At 36.7% G+C, this 25543-nt stretch overlaps 1 protein-coding gene across 2 annotated transcripts in view; it reads left to right on the plus strand.

The window, feature by feature from the left end:
* The window catches only part of yellow-b (L-dopachrome tautomerase yellow-b), a 47139-nt gene that overhangs the window by 19332 nt on the left and 2264 nt on the right, over positions 1-25543 (plus strand). The gene's annotated exons all lie outside the window — the stretch shown is intronic.

Below are 25543 nucleotides of genomic sequence, written 5' to 3' on the forward strand. Positions count from 1 at the left end.
TAAGTTTATAACTTCGATATCGATCGTAGTATACTCTTCCTAAGTGCAACAGCAATCGAATTCAACTTTACGAAGCAACAAAGCAAAATTTTAGCTTCGCAAGTTTCGTTTGTTTTCGGCGTATCGCTGTTTACATACATGTACATATCACGCTGTATAAGAATTTGCATCCTTCCGAATTTTTCTGCTGCAGCAGAAAACGAATTGAACTTTATCAGGCCTGTTCTGAATTCCGACTCGGAATGAAAAGTAAAACGACATTGATTTCGACTCGATTTCTATTTGGTGTTCTCAATTCCGATTGTAAAAAATCGATTCGAAGTCGATTTCGAATCGTTTTCATTCCGATTCGGTAACCAGTTTAATCAGCTGTTTTTGTTTATGTGTTTTGGTTTAAGTATCATAAAATTTTATTTTAATTAAAAAATGCCTGCAGATATGGTTTTTGAAAAAATGCTCTGGATCGGAATTCAGAACAGGTCGACTTCATTTCGATCAGCATCGATTAGTTTGCCTAATAGATTTCTTGATAGAAGTTTTTAAAGGAAGATTTATTATGCCAATTTAACTCAAATTTAAACAAAAAAATACACACAACTCTTCCAAATAAAATGAAGAATTTAAAAAAAATTATTTGAAAGACAAATATCGCAACATTTGTGTATAATCTGCCAATTAATTTTCATTCCGACTGCTCAGAGGCAATACTTTTCAAACCGATAATTTTTGGTCGGAATCGAAATTGAGAACACCAATCCATTTCGATTCCGAAAAAATTGATCGGAATCGGAATTCAGAACAGGCCTGTATGCTACAAAGTCGACGCCGAAAACCAACAACACCTTATGCGGGGTGCAGGCACGTTAAGAGATTTATAAAATTTTTTGAAATTTAAAATGATTGCTATCTACGAAAGGTGATTAAAAGTGTGGTTTGTTTATTTTCTGTAAGCAAAAAGCTTGGATGGCATTTTGAGATTCCCGGGCCCCTCCAAAGCCTGGGCCCGGTGTAAATTCCCCCCTCATTCCCCCTCTCGTCCGGTCTGCATTAGGACGTCTCACTAAAAAATCACTAAAAATTGAATTTAATTTTTCTACCGGAATTATATAAACAGTATTACTCAAGATTATTAAGAAAATACTGAGGTGTGCGGTTTATGAATACCTAAAAAAATGTTGGTTTATTTCTATAGCATTTCGTACCCAAGGCTCAATATCTACAGTTTTTGTTTATTCAGCGGCCCTTAAGTATATATCGTATATAGAATATATCTTTTTTTTATTGAGTTCAGCAAAACTCATGATACATTTGTTTCTATTTCATCAGTTATGAGTCGCAAATAATTAATGCCTTTCTATCATTGAAATATTTCCCAAAAACATATTTATATCAAGGCCGCTAGCCAGAAGCATGTGCATGTGCAATTTTTCCGAGTTTGTGTTAGAGGCCTCTTTGGATTACCCTTTAGATTCTCTAGGTTCTACTTAAATCTAGAGCTTCCTACGTACATGGAAACCCCAATAATTTGCAATGCCATTTTCACGAATGTGTAATTCAATCACACAAAGTTGAGCCAGAAAAATGAATGTGGCACATTGTGTGACACATTCGTTGATATGGCTAAACAATTTTTACAATTTTTGAAAAAAATAAGAACAGCACATATTCGTATGTTCAATCGTTCGGGTATACGTGCCTGGTATTCTTCAAAAAAATTATACCGATGAAGAATTTTTAATAGCTTAATATCCTAAAAAAAATAGTTGTTTAATAGAAGGCAAACCGGTTTATTCGAAGCCGTTGCCTCTTCCCGGATCAAAACTAAAATACTTGGAAAAATTGTGTGAAAAACTGGTTATACCAAAATAATATCATTCTTTTTATAAAAATCTTGAGGGCAACGCTTTTCCCGAGCCCGACATTTCAGAAGATTCTGATTCAATTGAGCATAAGAACTAGTTCTTATTTGCAATAATATCTTAAATAAAAACACATTAGTGTATATGAAATTTAATTGAATGTGTTACTTTTTTCATTTACATACATATTTTCGATAAGTCAAAGCCGCGGATGTTTTCCCAAGTACTGTGATGCTCCGAATCCGAATCCGCCAACGGAATTGGCCTAACAAGTCTTGGCTTGGCCCTAACGTTATTTAAAAATCAATCTGTAATGATTTTTTACGTCTTTTGAGGTTAAGGCCATACCATGACCAGTTGGGCCAAATCTTATAGCTCATTCACATTCAGCGCATAAAAATGCATAGAAAGCATGAGCAGATTAACCTGATCCGACTACTTTTAAGTTTTTTGTATAGATATGTTAACAAACAATATATCAGTTTTTTAAATTTTTGTTGTGGCAGAAAAATGAATATGCTAAATCTCGAAGAATAGAAGGGATGCGAGCAAAACAATTATAAAAAAATAAATGTAAGGCGCGATAACCTCCGAAGAGATCTAAGGCCGAGCTTCTCTTCCAATTTGCGTCGTGCTCCTCTTGATTTTTCCCTACAAATTGGCCGGACGGGACCTACATGTTTTATGCCGACTCCGAACGGCATCTGCAAGGCAGATGAGTTTTCACTGAGAGCTTTTCATGGCAGAAATACAATCGGAGCGCTTGCCAGACACTGCCAAGGGGCGACCCCGCTTAGAAAAATTTTCTTCTAATTGAAAAATCTTATTTCTAAAATTTTGATGTTGCTTTGCCCGGGAGTTGAACCCAGGGCATACGGTGTGATAGGCGGAGCACGCTACCATCACACCACGGTGGCCGCCAAAACAATTATCTCAGTTAAAAGAGCATAGTGTGAGTATAATATATAAGTACATTTTTACACTAGAAACCAATTCTTCTAATTTTGAGAGAGCAATAAACTTTGAAACTCGATTTCCCAAGATTTTCATTTTGGCACATTCATGCTTCTGGCAAGCTGGCGACGATATGTATTGTTGTATCAAGGCGTTGTATGGGAAATATCAAAAAGAAGCAATCAGCTGATGGTATAACTACACCTGTAACTGAATTCGTATTGATTCACATTGAAAGAACTTTTGGGTTATTCGCTCGTTCGTATTTCAGTTTTCAGTAGTTTTTGCTTTTGAATTATTCATTTTCTTAAAGTGATGACTCATCAAGACATGTTATGCTATTTTCTCTCTAATGTCAGTATATTTGGCCTAGGCCATTTACATTTAATATATATGGGTCAAATGGTTTGAGGCCCTAGATATATCGAAAATGTCAGATTATAAAATGCATTATTTTCGGCATGATTCTGAAACAATTTCCGGATATCGTGAGCTCTAGCTAATGTTGTTGTAGCATGGGTCGCGCGGCTTAATAGTCACGATCATTTAAATACTGTCACCTAAATCATCTAAAGAAAGTTCAAGAAAAGTAAGATTTCAATAGTGTTGAACGATAGAGGAAAACAGGCGTCGGAATTTCGGACTTTTCTCTCGAACACTCCAAGGGCCATGTAGTTTTCTTTCGATGCCGTCCATGATTTTGAGCCATACATCAGTATGATGAGCGACCTGTAGAGCGTGTTTGTGTTCGCCCATAGAGGACTTTACTTTTCGAATGCCTGTTCAGTCCAAATTTACACATATTGGCAAGAGTTATTTCATTTCATTTATTTGGGAATTATTAATACAATAAAACCATCTTGTGGCCTTTTATAGTACAAGTCATTATTGCATGAAATTTTTTATAAATATTTAAGAAAACAGGAACAATAGAATTTAAATCTTAATATTAACAGTCTTCAAAGAAGAAGAAGCACATGATATAACTTTATCTATAAAACAAGGAAAGAACTAAAAAAAAGAAAAATTAGCAAATATAGCAAAATAAACCACTTACTTGAAATAAATAACAAGATATATAAATATTACAGTAGGTGGTTAATTCAGGTCCATTATGATGAAAAAAAATTATAAACAATTTATCCATAGTGTCTTCGATGTATATACTTGCTTACAGTAGCTGGAATGGAGTTCCAAGTGGTATAGTGTTGATAAAAAATAGTCGAGTTGATGGTACAAAGTTGAAATTTGGAACAATCAGATTTTTTAAACGGTTAGATCTAGGAAATATAAGCTTTTCGTATAGTGAGTGGGTGTTACGGTTACCGGTTTCGAAAATGAAAACAACTTTTCGTATTCTGGATGCCAATGAAAAAGGTGGTTACGTCTTGTGGCCATGCGAAATTGCACGTATGTATTTGCTAAATATTTGTTTGAACAAAAAAAAAAACAAAACAACGAAATGAATCCATGTTAATGTTCGAGTATTTCTAAACAATATTACTAAGTTTTAACACAAAATTTAGGTAAAATTTTAATTTTATTCTAAATTACTCTTCTTTGCTTTTTGGCAGTACAATCGTGTAGGCCAGAATCGCGGTTACATGAGCTGGCAACGATTTTCGGTTACATAATACTCCGATAACAAATTTACCGATAACGTTCGGAATAAATGTTTATATAACTTTTGTTTACCGCGGAGGGTCACTCTAATGTACCTACTTGCATAAATACAAAAGTATCTTTAGACCGTTATGGGAAATAAGTCGAAGACAAAAGCGTACTTGTAATCTATCAAATAATATGTTTGAGTGTAGTAAAATGCAATAATTAATTGAACAATCTTAAGCCATAAATACCGGTTAGACCACTGCATACTCAACTGCACCCACATAAAAGATACTTTTTTTTGTAGTTTTGTGGTTTTATTAGTCATAGGGGAAATATATGTGCGTAATTCTACATTTACATATTCTCAAATGGTTACAAAACTAATTTTGTTGCTTTTGTTATATTCCCAAAAGTTATCAATACATATGTACATATGTATTTATGGTGCGTGAATGAACTATAGCATACCAATTTGTGGTAAATATACACTTAAAATTTTGGGTGGGACAAAAATTCAATGGCAAAATGGTGTTACTTCCTGGAAATTGCAATTCTATATATCGTACGTTTTGTCACTTACAGATGCAGCTCTAAGTTTTGATTTTATGAGATCTTTTAATAAACATGAAGACGTGCAGAAGAATCACTATACCTGGCAGCTGAGATTATGGTCAGAGTTTTAAAATATTAAGAGCGACTTAAGATACCGAAATTGGTTTTTTTGCACAAAGTTTTCTCGCCCCTACGCACGCGCGTGATAGCTTTTGAGCTTAGTGAAATGTACTGTTGTTGTTGTTATTGTAGCTACAAAGACACTCCCCACTATCAATGTCATTTGCCGGATACGTTACAATAAAAGCACCATTAAGGTACCACATTGAACTTTATCTGCCATTCCGCTCCCATCGCCTAGTCCCATAAGGGACTTGGGGTCGCCAGAGACTCTAAAGAAACAGGTTTCGCCACGGGTAGGTTATATTAATAATCGGGTTGGAGAAGCGTTGAATGGCATCCCTGTAAAAGGGTTGCGCTACACACTCTTTTGAATCATTTGGGTATTTTAGGCGCCTCTTACGACAGGCATGCCTGCGCGGGTATATTCTAAGCCCCCTAACCCACTGAAGGTTAGTGAAACATGCAAACACACATGAGCGCGGTCAGACCTAAATTTTGAAGGGTGGAGCAAAAAAATTTCCGGGGCCTGTCTGGAAAAAACCTCCGTTTTTCAGTCCAATTATAAATTTATATAGGATGTTCAACATGAAATGGAAAATGTCAAAATTTACGTAACGACTAAAAACATAATATAATAATTATTCAATTTTTCGAGCTCAAGGCCACGCATAAATAAAAACCAAATATTTTATATGTTTCAATAAATATATTTGTTTAATAATTGATCGATATTTCTACCTCAATCTGAGATCATCATCAGGACTAAAAAGATTAAAAACAATAAAAACATCAAAAAGTGCATTTTACATACATCACTATAACAAAACTTACACTCTTGGCTGTGCCTGATCGACTAATTTTAAAAGATTACATATGAAACGAATATAAACATCATGTAAAAAAATAAATACCGTAAATGTAAACAAATTTTGACAAAAACAACCATGTACAAGTTTCTCCAACTGTAAATTAATCGCAATGGTGACGGGTCCCACTTATGCAACAAAGTATATGTGGGACAACTAAATCTATGCTTAAGACAAGGATTTCCGGACACAAGTCGAATATAAAAAACAGAAATAATTTGAACGATAACAAAACAGCCTTAACACACCATTGTAGCGTAACGGGACATTGTCCAGATTTTGAAAGTGTGAAAATTTTGCTACAAGAGAAGCAATATAATAAGAGATACATACTTGAAAAGCTTCATATTATCAATATAGAGAGCGACAAAAGGATAAATTTAAAACGGACACGGAAAATTGTGCATCGGCCTATAGGCAGCTAATAAGCAGAAACAAAAAAGCCCTTTGAGAGTAATTTGTTAGTCTAATGTCCCACCAATATTTTTATTATAATGTTAGACAACAACAGTTTACCTGTAGCTGATATATGTACATATATATGTATGCTGAGCGCGACGTACAGTTGGAAAAATTTGTACATGGTTGTTTTTGTCAAAATTTGTTTACATTTACGGTATTTATTTGTTTACATTATGTTGTTTATATTCGTTTCATATGTAATCTTTTATAATTAGTCGATCAGGCACAGCCAAGAGTGTAAGTTGTGTTATAGTGATGTATGTAAAATGCACTTTTTGATGTTTTTCTTGTTTTTAATCTTTTTAGTCCTGAGGATGATCTCAGATTGAAGTCGAAATATCGATCAATTATTAAACAAATATATTTATTGAAACGTATAAAATATTTGGTTTTTATTTATGCGTGGCCTTGAGCTCGAAAAATTGAATAATTTAAATATTGAAAGCCGAAAAACAACAAATAATAATGTAATAATAATTTCGTAAGTAAAATCTTTTTGTTATTGATATTAGAGAAAAATTGTAAAGATTACAAGCGGCGATGGTTACTAGGACATGTTTCTGAATTTTACTTCTTCATCAGCTAGCTTTTCGGGAGGTGAGCATTGAACTCGAACCTCCAACATTCATATCAGTGCAAAGGGAGATGCCTTTAGCTACTCAGCTATATGAATGTCCCGTTGCTAGCTGTACAATTGGTCTCTAAGAATTGCCTTTTAGTTTCTATTCCTTTTATTCACCATTTAGGCACATACACTCTGTATGTTGTTTTTTTATGATTTTAGGCGCGCTTATGAAAGCTTAGTAAAATTTGTTCGGATTTTTACAGTATTTGTTTTTTTTAATACTTCCGCTGTTACTATCATATCATATGTATTAAATTAGCGAGCTTTGCTCATATTGCTTTATACAATGGTTTTTGTTATTGATATTAGAGAAAAATTCTAACCATCGCCTTTTGTAATCTTTGCAATTTTTCTCTAATCTATAATATTAAAGGTATTAATGAGGGTTTTAAAAGGGAGTGGTGGTAGTTGTATAGGTGGACGCCTTTTCGAGATATCGCCATAAAGGTGGACCAGGGGTGACATTCGAATGTGTTTGTACGATATGTGTATCAAATTAAAGGTATTCATGAGGGTTTTAAAAGGGAGTGGTGGTAGTTGTACAGGTGGCCGCCTTTTCGAGATATCGGCATAAAAATGGACCAGGGGTGACTCTAGAATGCGTTTGTACAATATGGGTATCAAACGAAAGGTGATAATGAGTATTTTAAAAGGGCGTGGCCTTAAATCTATAGGTGGACGCCTTTTCGAGATATCGCCTAAAAGGTGGACCAGGGGTGACTCTAGAATGCGTTTGTACAATATGGGTATCAAACGAAAGGTGTTAATGAGTATTTCAAAAGGGCGTGGGCCTTAGTTCTATAGGTGGACGCCTTTTCGAGATATCGCCATAAAGATGGACCAGGGGTGACTCTGGAATGTGTTTGTACGATATGGGTATCATATTAAAGGTATTAATGAGGGTTTTAAAAGGGAGTGGTGGTAGTTGTATAGGTGGCCGCCTTTTCGAGATATCGCCATAAAAATGGACCAGGGGTGACTCTAGAATGCGTTTGTACAATATGGGTATCAAACGAAAGGTGATAATGAGTATTTTAAAAGGGCGTGGCCTTAAATCTATAGGTGGACGCCTTTTCGAGATATCGCCTAAAAGGTGGACCAGGGGTGACTCTAGAATGCGTTTGTACAATATGGGTATCAAACGAAAGGTGTTAATGCGTATTTCAAAAGGGCGTGGGGTTTAGTTCTATAGGTAGACGCCTTTTCGAGATATCGCCATAAAGGTGGACCAGGGGTGACTCTAGAATGCGTTTGTACAATATGGGTATCAAACGAAAGGTGTTAATGCGTATTTCAAAAGGGCGTGGGCCTTAGTTCTATAGGTGGACGCCTTTTCGAGATATCGCCATAAAGATGGACCAGGGGTGACTCTGGAATGTGTTTGTACGATATGGGTATCATATTAAAGGTATTAATGAGGGTTTTAAAAGGGAGTGGTGGTAGTTGTATAGGTGGCCGCCTTTTCGAGATATCGCCATAAAAATGGACCAGGGGTGACTCTAGAATGCGTTTGTACAATATGGGTATCAAACGAAAGGTGATAATGAGTATTTTAAAAGGGCGTGGCCTTAAATCTATAGGTGGACGCCTTTTCGAGATATCGCCTAAAAGGTGGACCAGGGGTGACTCTAGAATGCGTTTGTACAATATGGGTATCAAACGAAAGGTGTTAATGCGTATTTCAAAAGGGCGTGGGGTTTAGTTCTATAGGTAGACGCCTTTTCGAGATATCGCCATAAAGGTGGACCAGGGGTGACTCTAGAATGCGTTTGTACAATATGGGTATCAAACGAAAGGTGTTAATGCGTATTTCAAAAGGGCGTGGGGTTTAGTTCTATAGGTAGACGCCTTTTCGAGATATCGCCATAAAGGTGGACCAAGGGTGACTCTAGAATGCGTTTGTACAATATGGGTATCAAACGAAAGGTGTTAATGAGTATTTCAAAAGGGCGTGGGCCTTAGTTCTATAGGTGGACGCCTTTTCGAGATATCGCCATAAAGATGGACCAGGGGTGACTCTGGAATGTGTTTGTACGATATGGGTATCATATTAAAGGTATTAATGAGGGTTTTAAAAGGGAGTGGTGGTAGTTGTATAGGTGGCCGCCTTTTCGAGATATCGCCATAAAAATGGACCAGGGGTGACTCTAGAATGCGTTTGTACAATATGGGTATCAAACGAAAGGTGATAATGAGTATTTTAAAAGGGCGTGGCCTTAAATCTATAGGTGGACGCCTTTTCGAGATATCGCCTAAAAGGTGGACCAGGGGTGACTCTAGAATGCGTTTGTACAATATGGGTATCAAACGAAAGGTGTTAATGCGTATTTCAAAAGGGCGTGGGGTTTAGTTCTATAGGTAGACGCCTTTTCGAGATATCGCCATAAAGGTGGACCAGGGGTGACTCTAGAATGCGTTTTTACAATATGGGTATCAACCGAAAGGTGTTAATGAGTATTTCAAAATGGCGTGGGGTTTAGTTCTATAGGTGGACGCCTTTTCGAGATATCACGATAAAGGTGAACCAGGGGTGACTCTAGAATGTGTTTGTACTATATGGGTATCAAATTAAAGGTATTAATGAGGGTTTTAAAAGGGAGTTGTGGTAGTTGGATAGGTGGCCGCCTTTTCGAGATATCGCCATAAAAATGGACCAGGGGTGACTCTAGAATGCGTTTGTACAATATGGGTATCAAACGAAAGGTGTTAACGAGTATTTTAAAAGGGCGTGGGCCTTAGTTTTATAGGTGGACGCCTTTCCGAGATATCGCAATAAAGGTGGACCAGGGTGACTCTAGAATGCGGTTGTACAATATGGGTATCAAATGAAAGGTGTTAATGAGTATTTCAAAAGGGCGTGGGGTTTAGTTCTATAGGTGGACGCCTTTTCGAGATATCGCTATAAAGGTGGACCAGGGGTGACTCTAGAATGTGTTTGTACGATACGGGTATCAAATTAAAGGTATTAATGAGGGTTTTAAAAGGGAGTGGTTGTAGTTGTATAGGTGGTCGCCATTTCGAGATATCGGCATAAAGGTGGACCAGGGGTGACTCCAGAATGCGTTTGTACAATATGGGTATCAAACGAAAGGTGTTAATGAGTATTTTAAAAGGGAGTGGGCCTTAGTTCTATAGTTGGACGTCTTTTCGAGATATCGCCGTAAAAGTGGACCAGGGGTGACTCTTGACTTTGTTTGTACGATATGGGTATCAAATGAAAGGTGTTAATGAGAGTTTTAAAAGGGAGTGGTGGTAGTTGTATATGTGAAGGCGTTTTCCAGATATCGACCAAAATGTGGACCAGGGTGACCCAGAACATTATCTGTTGGATACCGCTAATTTATTTATATATGTAATACCTGCCAAGATTTCAAGGGTTTTTTTATTTCGCACTGCAGAACTTTTTCATTTTCTTCTACTTAATAGGTAGGTGTCACACCCATTTTACAAAGTTTTTTCTAAAGTTATATTTTGCGTCAATAAACCAATCCAATTACCATGTTTCATCCCTTTTTTCGTATTTGGTATAGAATTATGGCATTTTTTTAATTTTTCCTAATTTTCGATATCGAAAAAGTGGGCGTGGTCATAGTCGGATTTCGGCCATTTTGTATACCAATACAAAGTGAGTTCAGATAAGTACGTGAACTGAGTTTGGTAAAGATATATCGATTTTTGCTCAAGTTATCGTGTTAAGGGCCGAGCGGAAGGACAGGCGGGCGACTGTGTATAAAAACTGGGTGTGGCTTAAACCGATTTCGCCCTTTTCCACAGAAATAAGTTATCGTCCCAGAATCTAAGCCCCTACCAAATTTCACAAGGATTGGTAAATGTTTGTTCGACTTATGACATTAAATGTATCATAGATAAATTAAATGAAACAGGGCGGAGCCACGCCCATTTTGAAATTTTCTTTTATTCTTGCATTTTGTTGCACCATAGCATTACTGGAGTTGAATGTTGACATAATTTACTTATATACTGTAAAGATATTAAATTTTTTGTTAAAATTTGACTTAAAAAAAAATTTTTTTTAAAGTGGGCGTGGTCGTTCTCCGATTTTGCAAATTTTTATTAAGCATACATATATTATTAGGAGTAACGTTCCTGCCAAATTTCATCATGATATCTTCAACGACTGCCAAATTACAGCTTGTAAAATTTTAAATTACCTTCTTTTAAAAGTGGGCGGTGCCACGCCCATTGTCCAAAATTTTACTAACTTTCTATTCTACGTCATAAGTTCAACTCACCTACCAAGTTTCATCGCTTTATCCGTCTTTGGTAATGAATTATCGCACTTTTTCTGTTTTTCGAAATTTTCGATATCGAAAAAGTGGGCGTGGTTATAGTCCGATATTGTTCATTTTAATAGCGATCTGAGATGAGTGCTCAGGAACCTACATACAAAATTTCATCAAGATACCTCAAAATTTACTCAAGTTATCGTGTTAACGGACGGACGGACGGACGGACATGGATCAATCAAATTTTTTTTCGATCCTCATGATTTTGATATATGGAAGTCTATATCTATCTCGATTCCTTTATACCTTTACAACCAACCGTTATCCAATCAAAGTTAATATACTCTGTGAGCTCTGCTCAACTGAGTATAAAAACCGTTGTATAAAGCATTTTGAGCAAAGCTCGCTTATTAAATACATTAAATCTTTTTGTTTAACTTTTTAGTGTATTTCCAATTAATGCAAAATAGATCTTCTTAGTAAATTTTAGTTTTATACCGGTTTGGTACATACAAATTTAGGTTAGGCAATATCCAATATCCATACATGCAAATCTGTGTCTTATTGGCAAAATGTAGTAATGGTTTTTATAAGAAAACTATGAACAAGAGAACGCTGTTTAGTAACTTAAAAAAAAAAACTAAAAGGTCAAACTTATTTGCAAACAAAAAATTCTAAAACTCGTACAAAATCAGGGGAGCTTTGCAAATATGTTAAATTTTTTGCTGTGAAATAATTGTCGATGTCTGAAATTGAAGTTATTAAAGAAACCCAAGGCAAAAGATTTTAGAGTGTTTGACTATCTGTCCAACTTTTACCGTTCAATCCAACTTTTACCGTTCTATACGCACATTTTTACCGGATTTGTGACTGAGGTCCTGCCATCCAAAATATGAACCCTGACAAATTTTGAATGTGTTCATACAATGATGAGAGCTTCAATGCATAGTGAATTTTTTTTTGATATCTCACATTGAGAGATATGGGGCAAAATGTGGACCAGGGGTACAATTGGCAAATGAATGAACTGATGCAAAAAAAAGTTTCAAACAAAAAATTATTCAAAAGGAAGAAAATGTTTTGTCACTTCGTTCCCTGCAGAAAAAGAAGCTAACTACGATTTAACCGCAAGTTATTTTCAAATATGGCGGCCACCGTGGTGTGTTGGTAGCGTGTTCCGCCTACCACACCGTATGCCCTGGGTTCACACCCCGGGCAAACCAACATCAAAATTTTAGAAATAAGGTTTTTCAATTAGAAGAAAATTTTTCTAAGCGGGCTCGCCCCTCGGCAGTGTTTGCAAGCGCTCCGGGTGTATTTCTGCCATGAAAAGCTCTCAGTGAAAACTCATCTGCCTTGCAGATGCCGTTCGGAGTCGGCATAAAACATGTAGGTCCCTCCGGCCAATTTGTAGGGAAAATCAAGAGGAGCACGACGCAAATTGGAAGAGAAGCTCGGCCTTAGATCTCTTCGGAGGTTATCGCGCCTTACAGTTATTTATTTATTTATTTTTTATTTTCAAATAAGCCAAATGAAATGGGGTGTCGTTTATCTCAACATAAATTTTTTTCGATTCTTAGAAGCACACTACAGCATTCTATGGTCCAGAGCCCTTTTGTGGACTTACAAAAGCACAAACCAGGGAAACTATAAGTAACTGGAAAACTAAACAACTAGGACGTCACTGGATTGACTGCCTACGGCAAAGACAGGCCAAACTGTTTATACTTCCGGCAACGAAAGTATTAGCCAAACTCATTAATCTAAGCAGTGAGGACCTAAGAACTCTCACTGGGTACTATACGGGACACTGTGGTGTACGATATCACCTAAGTAAGTTACATCTATCCGATACCCAAATTTGTCGTTTCTGTGAGCTGGATGATGAAACGCCAAATCACATTCTCTGCGAATGCGTTGCTCTGGCTAGGCAGAGACTCTTCCATCTAGGTGGTGTGACTCTTATTCCCTATGTGATATGGAGTAAAAAGCCTGAAGAGGTACTTAGATACATCAAAAGCCTCCAGGTATAAAATTAGGCTGAAGAGTCATGCACAATAGATCTGCACAAAGGTCGCAGTGCTTCCAGGCCTAGAAATAATAAATAAATAAAATAGAAGCACACTGACGAAAACTGACTGCTGATCTCAGTCAGGGCATTTTTTAAGAATTTTTCACTAGGTGGCCAAAAGAAAAATATCTCCTCGAACACCCACTACTCTAACGACATACATGCGCGAGTCTGAAAACATTATATGTTGACTCAGAACCTAGTGTAGTGTAAGAGAAACGCGTAGAACGGGAACCAGTTGAAACGAAGGACGAAAAGAGAAAGTCTTCCGAGTCTTTTTTATAGGAGATTTTATGAAATTTATACACGTGAACGAGGAAGATTGGTTTGGAGCAAATTAAAGCTCTTATTCTACATATAGTGTTAGTGTAGCAATTTTATGCATTTAATGCAAAAGAATTTTTTTTTCGTAACGTCGATTTTGAAAAGACGCGTATTTTATTTGATATCTGAATCAATGCGCCTTTTCAACATATGACATGTGCTGCCAACTACTGTACCCTGCTAGACATGACGACCATACCGGTCAGCTTTTGAATATTGCCATTAAGAAAATGATGGTAAATCATGATGTAAATAGCAGCCATGCCAGTCAGTTGATTAATCAATTGACTAGCAGGTGTCTAGCAGGGTATTGTATCGTAATGCTGTGGCAACCGTGGTTGCGACTCACTCATACCAAAACATTTGCAATAAAACAAGTAATCCCAGGAATAGTTATTTTTCATACACAATTTATTATATACTTGCCCAACAATTTTTTATTATATGCTGACAAAAATCCTCGAGCACGTGCAGAATTTATATATGTCACGGAAGTCGTGAGTACCTATGTTCTTTTCCATATAAATCCTCATTGACAGTATATTTGATGAACTATCATTCATTCGTTGATAAATTTCTTCGATTAGCACCAAAAAACTTCATTAGAATTAGCAAGTTACATATTTTTTGACATTTTGGGGAAATCTTGTATGTTCAGAAAATTTCTGACATTATTTCAGTTAGGTGTTGTTCACGCATTTTCGAAATTTAGTTGTGGCCAGATTATGATTACTACGTGGCCACGGCGGACTACTACGTGGCCATTTGGCCACGTTCGTATTACTTAAAAAATGCCCTGATCTCAGTGGCCGATCCACTATTCCCCAAGCTAAAGTATTACTGAATTTCACACGTGTACCGAAAAAAATAAATTTATTGTTAAACACAATTTGTTTTTTCGAATAATATTATCATATTTAAATTTTAAGAAACCTTGATACTACTAAGAGCAAATTTAGTTTGTTTTTTTAATCTTAATTTTTTCGCTGAAATTTCGCCTGATTGACTGGAATCCCGTAGTTTTTCTTTAGTTAAGGTCTAAAAATGAAAAAAAAAAAAAAAATATGTACGATTTGTCTCGTACCAATCGTGAAATGCTCAAATAGCAATTATTGTGAAGAGCGGGTGAAACGTTATCACCTTCGCTGGGTGCTTCAATTCTGCGTCTGAAAATTGGTTACCAGGTCGCCCTTTTCGTTCTGACAGATATTTGAAGGTACCCTTTTAAATTTTTCCTATACTCTGTGCCGTGGTTTTCGATCGGGTGACAACCACATAGCTTTATGGCTCTTTTAATGCTTAAAATTTGAGCTTGATATGAAAACAGGTCGGGAAACAGCTATGTCAATCGTCCCCACTCCATTAATAGATATCTTAAATTTGAGTGTAAACGCATTTTCATGAATATACATTTTTCATGAATGTACATTTTTTAAGCGCCAAATACATGGGGAAAGGCGGTAGATGCTGCAGATCTCAAATTTGTATGTTTGTACTATATGTGTGATTTTGTGATTCTTGTCTAGGGCAATTCTATTTGGAAAATGAAAGATGGTTATAATAAAATATATTCAACCGTTTTTGAAGTAGATCCAAAGATTTTCAAAAGATTCGAGCTGCCTTAGTAGGCTTTGTCAAGCTCTTTTTTTCAAGATATTTAAATACAGTTTTTAAGTCAACCTTACGAAGATGATTATATACAATTTTAGCTGTAGCTTTATATATGACGGAAGTATTCCGTGAAGTTATGAATCATCATAGAATTATATTTCATTATACTCAGTTGAGCAGAGCTCACAGAGTATATTAAGTTTGATTGGATAACGGTTGGTTGTACATATATAAAGGAATCGAGATAGATATAGACTTCCATATATCAAAATAATCAGGATCCAAAAAAAATTTGATTGAGCCATGTCCGTCCGTCCGTCCGTCCGTCCGTTAACACGATAACTTGAGTAAATTTTGAGGTATCTTGATGAAATTTGGTATGTAGGTTCCTGAGCACTCATCTCAGATCGCTATTTAAAATGAACGATATCGGACTATAACCACGCCCACTTTTTCGATATCGAAAATTTCGAAAAACCGAAAAAATGCGATAATTCATTGCCAAAGGCGGCTAAAGCGATCAAACTTGGTAGATGGGTTGACGTTATGACGCAGAATAGAAAATTAGTAAGATTTTGGACAATGGGCGTGGCACCGCCCACTTTTACAAGAAGGTAATTTAAAAGTTTTGCAAGCTGCAATTTGGCAGTGGTTGAAGATATCATGATGAAATTTGGCAGGAACGTTACTACTATTACTATATATGTGCTAAATAAAAATTAGCAAAATTGGATGAAGAACACGCCCACTTTTTAAAAAAAAAATTTTTTTAAATTCAAATTTTAACAAAAAATTTAATATCTTTACTGTATATAAATAAATTAAGTCAAAATTCAACTCCAGTAATGATATGATGCAACAAAATACAAAAATAAAAGAAAATTTCAAAATGGGCGTGGCTCCGCCCATTTTCATTTAGTGTGTCTAGAATACTTTTAATGCCATAAGTCGAACAAAAATTTACCAATCCTTTTGGAATTTGGTAGGAGCATAGATTCTATGACGTTAACTGTTCTCTGTGAAAATGGGCGAAATCGGTGGAAGCCACGCCCAGTTTTTATACACAGTCCACCGTCTGTCCTTCCGCTCGGCCGTTAACACAATAACTTGAGCAAAAACCGATATATTTTTACTAAACTTAGCCCACGTACTTATCTGAACTCACTTTATTTTGGTATAAAAAATGGCCGAAATCCGACCATAACCACGCCCACTTTATCGATATCGAAAATTACGAAAAATTAAAAAAATGCCATAATTCTATACCAAATACGAAAAAAGGGATGAAACATGGTAACTGGATTGGTTTATTGACGCAAAATATAACTTTGGAAAAAACTTTGTAAAATGGGTGTGACACCTACCATATTAAGTAGAAGAAAATGAAAAAGTTCTACAAGGCGAAATCAACAGCCCTTGGAATCTTGGCAGGAATACTGTTAGTGTTATTGAATATATAAATAAATTAGCAGTACCCGACAGATGATTTTCTGGATCACCTGATCCACATTTGGTCGATATCGCGAGAACGCCTTCACATATACATCTAAGTACCACTCGCTTTTAAAACCCTCATTAATACCTTTAATTTGATATCCATATCGTACAAACAAATTCGAGAGTCAACCCTGGCCCACCCTAATGGCGATATCTCGAAAAGGCGTGCACCTATAGACCTAATGCCCACTCCCTCTTAAAATGCTCAGTAACACCTTTCGTTTGATACCCATATCGTAAAAACATTCTAGAGTCACCCCTGGCCCACCCTAATGGCGATATCTCGAAAAGGCGTCCACCTATAGAACTAAGGATTACTCCCTTTTAAAATACTCATTACCACCTTTCATTTGATACCCATATCTTACAAACACATTCCAGAGTCACCCCTGGCCCACCCTAATGCCGATATCTCGAAAAGGCGTCCACCTATGGACCTAATGCCCACTCCCTCTTAAAATGCTCAGTAACACCTTTCGTTTGATACCCATATCGTACAAACACATTCTAGAGTCACCCCTGGCCCACCCTAATGGCGACATTTCGAAAAGGCGTCCACCTATAGACCTAATGCCCACTCCCTCTTAAAACGCTCAGTAACACCTTTCATTTGATTCCCATATTGTACAACTAGAGATACCCCTGGTCCACCTTTATGGCGATATCTCGAAACGGCGTCCACCTAGGGAACTAAGGATCACTCCTTTTCAAAATACTCATTAACAGCTTTCATTTGATACCCATATCGTACAAACATATTCTAGAGTCACCCCTGGTCCACCTTTATGGGGATTTCTCGAAAAGGCGTTCACCTATAGAACTAAAGCCCATTCCCTTTTAAAATACTCATTATCACCTTTCATTTGATACCCATATCGTACAAACACATTCTAGAGTCAGCCCTGGTCCACCTTTATGGCGATATCCCTAAAGGCGTCCATCCATAGAACTATGGCCTACTCTCTCTTAAAATACTCTTTAATGCCTTCCATTTGATACACATGTCATACAACCACATTCCAGGGTTACCCTAGGTTCATTTTCCTACATGGTGATTTTCCTTATTTTGTCTCCATAGCTCTCAACTGAGTATGTAATGTTCGGTTACACCCGAACTTAGCCTTCCTTACTTGTTTTGAAATAGTATTTATTTTTTACAGGAGTATTAGCAGCGCTCAGAAGAAGTAGTGTGTTGAATTTCATTGCAATGCGCATTTATTTAAATGATAGGTATTGCAAAAAAAAAAAAAAAATAAAAATTGGCTGACGGGTAGACCGATGAATGGACGAGCAATGTTAACATATACTGTTTTTACGGTTGAGACTACCGGTTTTTTAGGTTGACTTAAGTAGGATATCAAAAAATAATCGGTAGGGGCTACCACCGATCACGTCGATAGTTGCTACCGAAAAAATCGGATTTTTTCGGGAAGTAAATTTCGAGCTCAAATGAATAAATACTTCGCAGATTCAAGCGCTGTTTCTCAACAGCGGCTCAGCTTCAGAGTCATAGGGCATTTTTCGTATGTTAAAAAATGCTCTCTCAAGTTTAAAAAATAAAAGTTCTTAACTTATAGCTTTTTCTTTTCTGAAATAAATTCTTGCCTAAGTAAATGGTAAAGCCTTAATAGAGTTACTCCTACCCCAGAAAATTGTCAACATTTATAGTGCATACAAAGAACATTTCAACTCACCATATTCACTCATATCACAAATTACACAAGAAGATTGCGCATTGCGCATGTAAACATTAGATCAGCTCTTTTCTATGGGCAATTCTTACGTCATTTTCCTTTAGCTCTTGTTTTTTTCTCTCTTTCTTTCATTCGCTCAAACAGTCAACTGTGACGCAGATGCGCAGAACGAAGCAATTTTGAACTCGTGAATGCGCAATATTGCATTCATATTAACAGAGTATATTGCCGTCTTCCAGTGAGTTTTACAGCTCCGGCTCACGCTCAATTCTCACGGGAATGCTCTGGATCATTGAGAGACTTGAGAAGCAGAAGTCGTGAAATGTGATAGGCAGATGTCGCCACTGTGTTTCATTTAACTCATACGGCGAAATGCTAACCAGCGACATCTAGTTTTGAAAAAGTAGGTTTATTAAAGGCAGCGTTGCCAAACTAAAAAGAAGTAATTAACAAATTATCTGGCTCACAAATTGAACCTGATTTCTATCTGGATTTATCTTGCTCAAATCGTTGTTGTTGCATTTACATGCAAAATTATTTATCTGGCTCAGGATTTTGCCACCGGATGATGGTTCATGTGGAACTTAAGAGCGAATTGAGAGTTTCACAGAGTTGCACTGCCACACCGCCATTTTAAGGGCGAATTAATGGTGACTTATAACCATGAAGCCATAATCAGATAAAACAGCTGATCACAACACTTTAGCCAGAAAAGAAAACGCTATTATACTAAAGTGCTATTCTCTAATTGTACTCAGATGTAAGATTTCACTGTTGCAATATTCTCAAGAAAATAAAATAAAAAATGTAAAAACAAGTGTTAAGTTCGGGTGTAACCGAACATTACATACTCAGTTGAGAGCTATGGTGACAACATAAGGGAAAATGACCATGTAGGAAAATGAACCGAGGGAAACCCTGGAATGTGTTTGTATGACATGTCTATCAAATGAAAGACACCAAAGAGTATTTTATAAGGGAGTGGGCCATAGTTCTATAGGTGGACGCCATTTAGGGATATCGCCATAAAGGTGGATCAGGGTTGACTCTAGAATTTGGGTATCAAATTAAAGGTATTCATGAGGGTTTTAAAAGGGAGTGGTGGTAGTTGTATAGGCGGTCGCCTTTTCAGAGATATCACCATAAAGGTGGACCAGGGGTGACTCTAGAATGCGTTTGCACGATATGGGTATCAAATGAAAGGTGTTAATGAGTATTTTAAAAGGGAGTAATCCTTAGTTCCATACCTGGACGCCGTTTTGAGATATCGCCATAAAGGTGGACCAGGGGTGACCCTAGAATTTGTTTGTACGATATGGGTATCAAATTAAAGGTATTAATGAGGGTTTTAAAAGGGAGTGGTGGTAGTTGTATAGGTGGTCACCTTTTCAGAGATATCGCCATAAAGGTGGACCAGGGGTGACAAGAATGCGTTTGTACAATATGGGTATCAAACGAAAGGTGTCAATGAGTATTTTAAAAGGGAGTGGGCCTTAGTTGTATAGGTGGAAGCCGTTTCGTTTCGCCATAAGGTGGACCAGGGGTGACTCTAGAATGCGTTTGTACAATATGAGTATCAAAAGAAAGGTGTTAATGAGATTTTTAAAAGGGAGTGGTGGTAGTTGTATATGTGAAGGCGTTTTCCAGATATCGACCAAAATGTGGGCCAGGGTGACCCAGAACATCATCTGTTGGATACCGCTAATTTATTTATATATGTAATACCTGCCAAGATTTCAAGGGTTTTTTATTTCGCACTGCAGAACTTTTTCATTTTCTTCTACTTAATATGGTAGGCGTCACAACCATTTTACAAAGTTTTTTCTAAAGTTATATTTCGCGTCAATAAACCAATCCAATTAATATGTTTCATCCCTTTTTTCGTATTTGGTATAGAATTAAAGCATTTTTTTCATTTTTCGTAATTTTCGATATCGAAAAAGTGGGCGTGGTCATAGTCGGATTTCGTTCATTTTTTATACCAAGATAAAGTGAGTTCAGATAAGTACGTGAACTAAGTTCAGTAAAGATATGTCGATTTTTGCTCAAGTTATCGTGTTAAGGGCCATGCGGAGGGACAGACGGATGACTGTGTATAAAAACTGGGCGTGGCTTCAACCGATTTCGCCAATTTTCACAGAAAACAGTTATCGTCATAAAATCTATGCCCCTACCAAATTTCAAAAGGATTGGTAAATTTTTATTCGACTTATGGCATTAAAAGTATCCTAGACAATTCAAATGAAATAGGGCGGAGCCACGCCCATTTTAAAATTTTCTTTTATTTTTGTATTTTGTTGCACCATATCATTACTGGACTTGAATGTTGACATAATTTACTTATATATTGTAAATATATTAAATTTTTTGTTAAAATTTTACTTAACAAATTTTTTTTTAAAGTGGGCGTGGTCCTTCTCCGATTTTGCTAATTTTTATTAAGCGTACATATAGTGATAGGAGTAAGGTTCCTGCCAAATTTCATCATGATATCTTCAACGACTGCCAAATTACAGCTTGCAAAACTTTTAAATTACCTTCTTTTAAAAGTGGGCGGTGCCACGCCCGTTGTCCAAAATTTTACTAATTTTCTATTCTGCGTCATAGGTTCAACGCACGTACCAAGTTTCATCGCTTTATATGTCTTTGGTAATGAATTATCGCACTTTTTCGGTTTTTCGAAATTTTCGATATCGAATAAGTGGGCGTGGTTATAGTCCGATATCGTTCATTTTAAATAGCGATCTGAGATGAGTGCTCAGGAACCTACGTACCTCAAAATTTACTCAAGTTATCGTGTTAACGGATGGATGGACGGACGGACGGACGGACGGACATGGCTCAATCAAAATTTTTTTCGATCCTGATGATTTTGATATATGGAAGTCTATATCTATCTCGATTCCTTTATACCTGTACAACCAACCGTTATCCAATCAAACTTAATATACTCTGTGAGCTCTGCTCAACTGAGTATAATTAAGTTAAATTTATAACGCTTTAGCAACGCTAACAGCCCCAAATTTACTTCTGCAGACTACACATCTGTTAGTTTTGGTGGTGCCACCTTGGGAAAAAATTTGGAATTGGATCTGGAAAAATGTGCTTAATGTAGGCTTGGGAACGAAAATTTCCCAAAATTTTCCAAATAATAGTAATGATTGAAGAATTGTTTGGGATATAAACTTAAGAATTATAAGGTTGGAGAATAGTAAGATAATGATGTCGGATATCAACTTGAGAACTTTATATATTGTTGGAGGTTCTTGGGTTATTGTATCCGATCCATAGTTGGGTACAGTGTACTAAGTTTGCCAATGTCACTAAAAAAATTAGTGTTGGTGTGAAAATATTGTACTACCATTAAAACATAGTGGTATGGAAAAATATTTTACGGAAAATCGGCTAAGCAACACGACGAATTTTATATAAAAGATGTTAAAAAAAATATCCTTGGCAAATGTAATAGATTTCACGTTTCCAAAAAAAAAAAAAAACATTTTATCAATAGCCGTGTTTTTTAACACGCGTATATCCGTTTACGCTTAAACTTTATATTGACTGCTAAGAGACAAACTATAAATACACCTCTGAAATTGCTGCGCATAAATTTTGTCCTACTAAATTTCAATACGCATTATACTCAGATGTAACTAAAATATGTGTCTTTGTTTCACCCTGTACACTAATTCTATGTATTATATGTGTGTCCACAATTCATCGCAACTGATTCAGCTATATGTTATACCCTATGGCCATCAGAGCGTTGCGTCTCCGCTTTTCGGTACACCCTGTTTTGCTGTAGCTAGTTGTTTTACCACAGCCGCTAGATGGGTCTCCTAAGCATTATCTAAGCGAAGATAGGCGTTTTTTAACACGCGCAAACGAAACGTATACGCGCGTGTTAAAAAACACGGCTAATGTTGTTTTACTTCCAAGCCATCATTATAAGATGCTATTAGAGGATTTGGAGTCTCATTTGGATTTGGAACATCACGGTGAGAAAATATTTTACAAGTTAACGTCGTGAAAAGAGATATTCAAATCTTCAACTCTTGACCGTGATTTCGTGCGAGCGAAAATTTGCAGCACGGGCCAAATCGAAATCTACGGTCACTGCCATTTTTTATTTTTTTTTTTAAAGGTGTCTAAGTTCGGGTGTAACCGAACATTATATACTCATCGTGAACTTTAATTGTACATGTGATTTCAGATAAATTACTTTTCTACATAACACGTGGCACCACCCGTTTAAAAAAAATGTCTCCCCATTTCCTCTTACAATAAAACTTTATAAGTGAAATATCATTAATTCAAAACTATTTTTTGTTAAGTTATAGCTTATTATTTTAGTCTATGACCCTTTTAAACTTGTTTTATATCTAAATCGCCGTGGTTATAACCGATCCCGTCCATTTTTACTAGAAATATTTTCTACTATAGGGAAAATTTGTGTACCGAATTTTGTTACGATCCGTTAATTTTTCTTCGAGTTATGGCTCCCGAAACATAGAAAATTGCTTAGTCAAAAAAGGGGCGGTGCCACACCCATTTTCAAAAATTGTAGTGTTTTCCAATTTAATTTTAAGATATATCTTATTTTATTCGTCCGCGACCCTTTTAAAAATCTTTTATATAAAAGTGGGCGTGGTCCTTAACCGATTTCGTTAATTTTTCTTCAAAGCATTCCTTATAGTAAAGGTGTGCCGAATTTTGTTACTATAGGTTTAACGATTTTTGATTTATGATTAATAATTTTGTAAAATTGATTTTAAAATTGTTTCCCAAATGTTTATCAAAAGTCTCAATATCAGTCCACACGTCAAATTTCAACTTTCTAGGTGTATTATTTACTAAATAATCAGGTTTTTTGTATTTTCCAAAATGTTATATATATAAAAGTGGGCGTGGTTATCATCCGATTTCGCTCATTTTCAATACAAATCTATTATGGGTCCAGATAATCTCGGGCACCAAATTTAGTGAAGATATCTCAATACTTACTCAAGTTATCGTGCTAACGGACAGACGGACGGACGGACATGGCTCAATCAAATTTTTTTTCGATACTGATGATTTTGATATATGGAAGTGTATATCTATCTCGATTCCTTTATACTTGTACAACCAACCGTTATCCAATCAAAGTTAATATACTCTGTGTGCAAAGCACGCTGAGTATAAAAAAATTGTAGTGTTATTGTTTGTTTTTTCTTATATATTGTGCTGCATGAGCGCACTTGACGTCAGGCGTTTATAAACAATACATTTTTAACAATCCGATTTTGCACTTATTTCTGAATATTTGTTTACTTATCCTCAACATTATTAATTAAAACAGTTGATCGTGCTTGTTTGAAATATGTATGACTTGCTGATTGGTAGTCAGTCATTGAGTGCTTTCTGCGAAAGCAAGTGTTGAGTGATAATTTTCTGAACGCAATTTCAAATTACTGATCATACATTTTTTTTTTGCTTCACCGCTCAATGGTATTTTTCGGTTATCTGACAGTTCTTTGACATTTCAAAGTGTTGGTTGCTTGGTTGCTGTGCCGCCCGGATACCAAAGATCCGAGGCCAAGTAGCGCACGGCGCGCTATTTTGATGCACATTTCTCATCGAACCAATTGCTGCTGATATCGTAAGGCTAGTCGGTACTCCGTTCGAACCATTTGGAGTGGACGATGAACTCCTTACAGAACATTTAGCTACTTCCTTAAGTTTCGGCAATATATAACTGCCCATAGTTAGAAACCTAGTGTGTGCTAGAGCTGGGCATTCACACAAGTAGTGCGAGACTGTTTATTTGCTGCTTTCCTCGCCGCAGCTCCTGCAGATGCTGTTAACAAGGATTTCCTTTCTTTCAGCATGCAGGCCATGCGGCCAATGTCATGTAATTGTGACAGTGATCATAAAGATTCCTTTCCTTGACCTATTTAGTAGGCCTTCTGTTCTTTTACTGTCGTAATTCGGCCATTTCCAATTTCCTGCAGGTGTCCGAGAAGTACAAGCTGGAGACAGCTAACTCCTTGAATCTGCTATGTATGTTACTTTTAATTGATGTAAGTGGACGATACATCTTGACTGCTGCCCCAGCCTCTAGCAGTGCCCCTGACCTTGCAAGTTGATCTGCCTTCTCGTTGCCCTAAATGTTCCTGTGATCAGGTACCCATATGACTGTTATGTTTGCGAAGTTAGCTGCGGCTTGAAGCGTCCTCTTGCAACTGCTGACGGCGTTAGACGAATTGATGGGGGAGTTAAGCGCCATGAGCGCTACTTGGCTATCTGAGTAAATGCATACCTCCAACCCATGTTGGCTTATATTACCCTATTCTCAATTTCTGGCTATTTACACCAGCCCTGTTCAGGGCGTTGGTAATCGCGCTGATTTCTATATTGTTAAAGGCTCATGTACGTATGTTGTGCCATAGAAAGCTTGGGTCCATTTAGTACTGAGCCTTTCCAGAACCTTCAGCATGAATGAGGTAAGGCTAATTGGTCTGTAGTCTAATTGGAGTGTTGCCGTCAGGGCTCGGTGATTTGAAGGGGAGAAACTATTAATAGCGAATCTTATTTTTTCCCTGTTAGTGACCGAGTTCAGCAACCTGTCCGATGAAGGCTGCGGGTTCCGCGTACCTCTGTCAGATGTGGGGGCACAAGATGTTGTTTTTGTAAATATAAAAGAACTTCAGACTAGTAGTTGAAACTTATTTCGGCTTGCCCGTTTACATAAAAAGTTTCCCGAAGCACTGTTTTAAACATTCCCACTAAACTAGAGAACTTCGTTCTTACATATTTTGTGTCCTATCCACTTGTTAAAATGCAGTTTTTAATTGTGAAAAACGTTAGAAAAGTCTGAAAGCACTTATAGCAAAAGCAAATGTCAAATTCTTTTTCTTATGCTTCGCTTGCAACAAACATTGAAAGTTGGCTACTTTAGCATGTCAGATGGCGCTGATGATGCGCTATTTGCCGCTCCCCATGCAAATGCATTCAATCTACTATCTGTCAGCGCACGATGTTGCATCAAAAACCTTATGTGACAGG

This window comes from Eurosta solidaginis, chromosome 2 (assembly GCF_040869045.1).
Source record: "Eurosta solidaginis isolate ZX-2024a chromosome 2, ASM4086904v1, whole genome shotgun sequence".
In the NCBI taxonomy this organism is placed as follows: domain Eukaryota; kingdom Metazoa; phylum Arthropoda; class Insecta; order Diptera; family Tephritidae; genus Eurosta; species Eurosta solidaginis.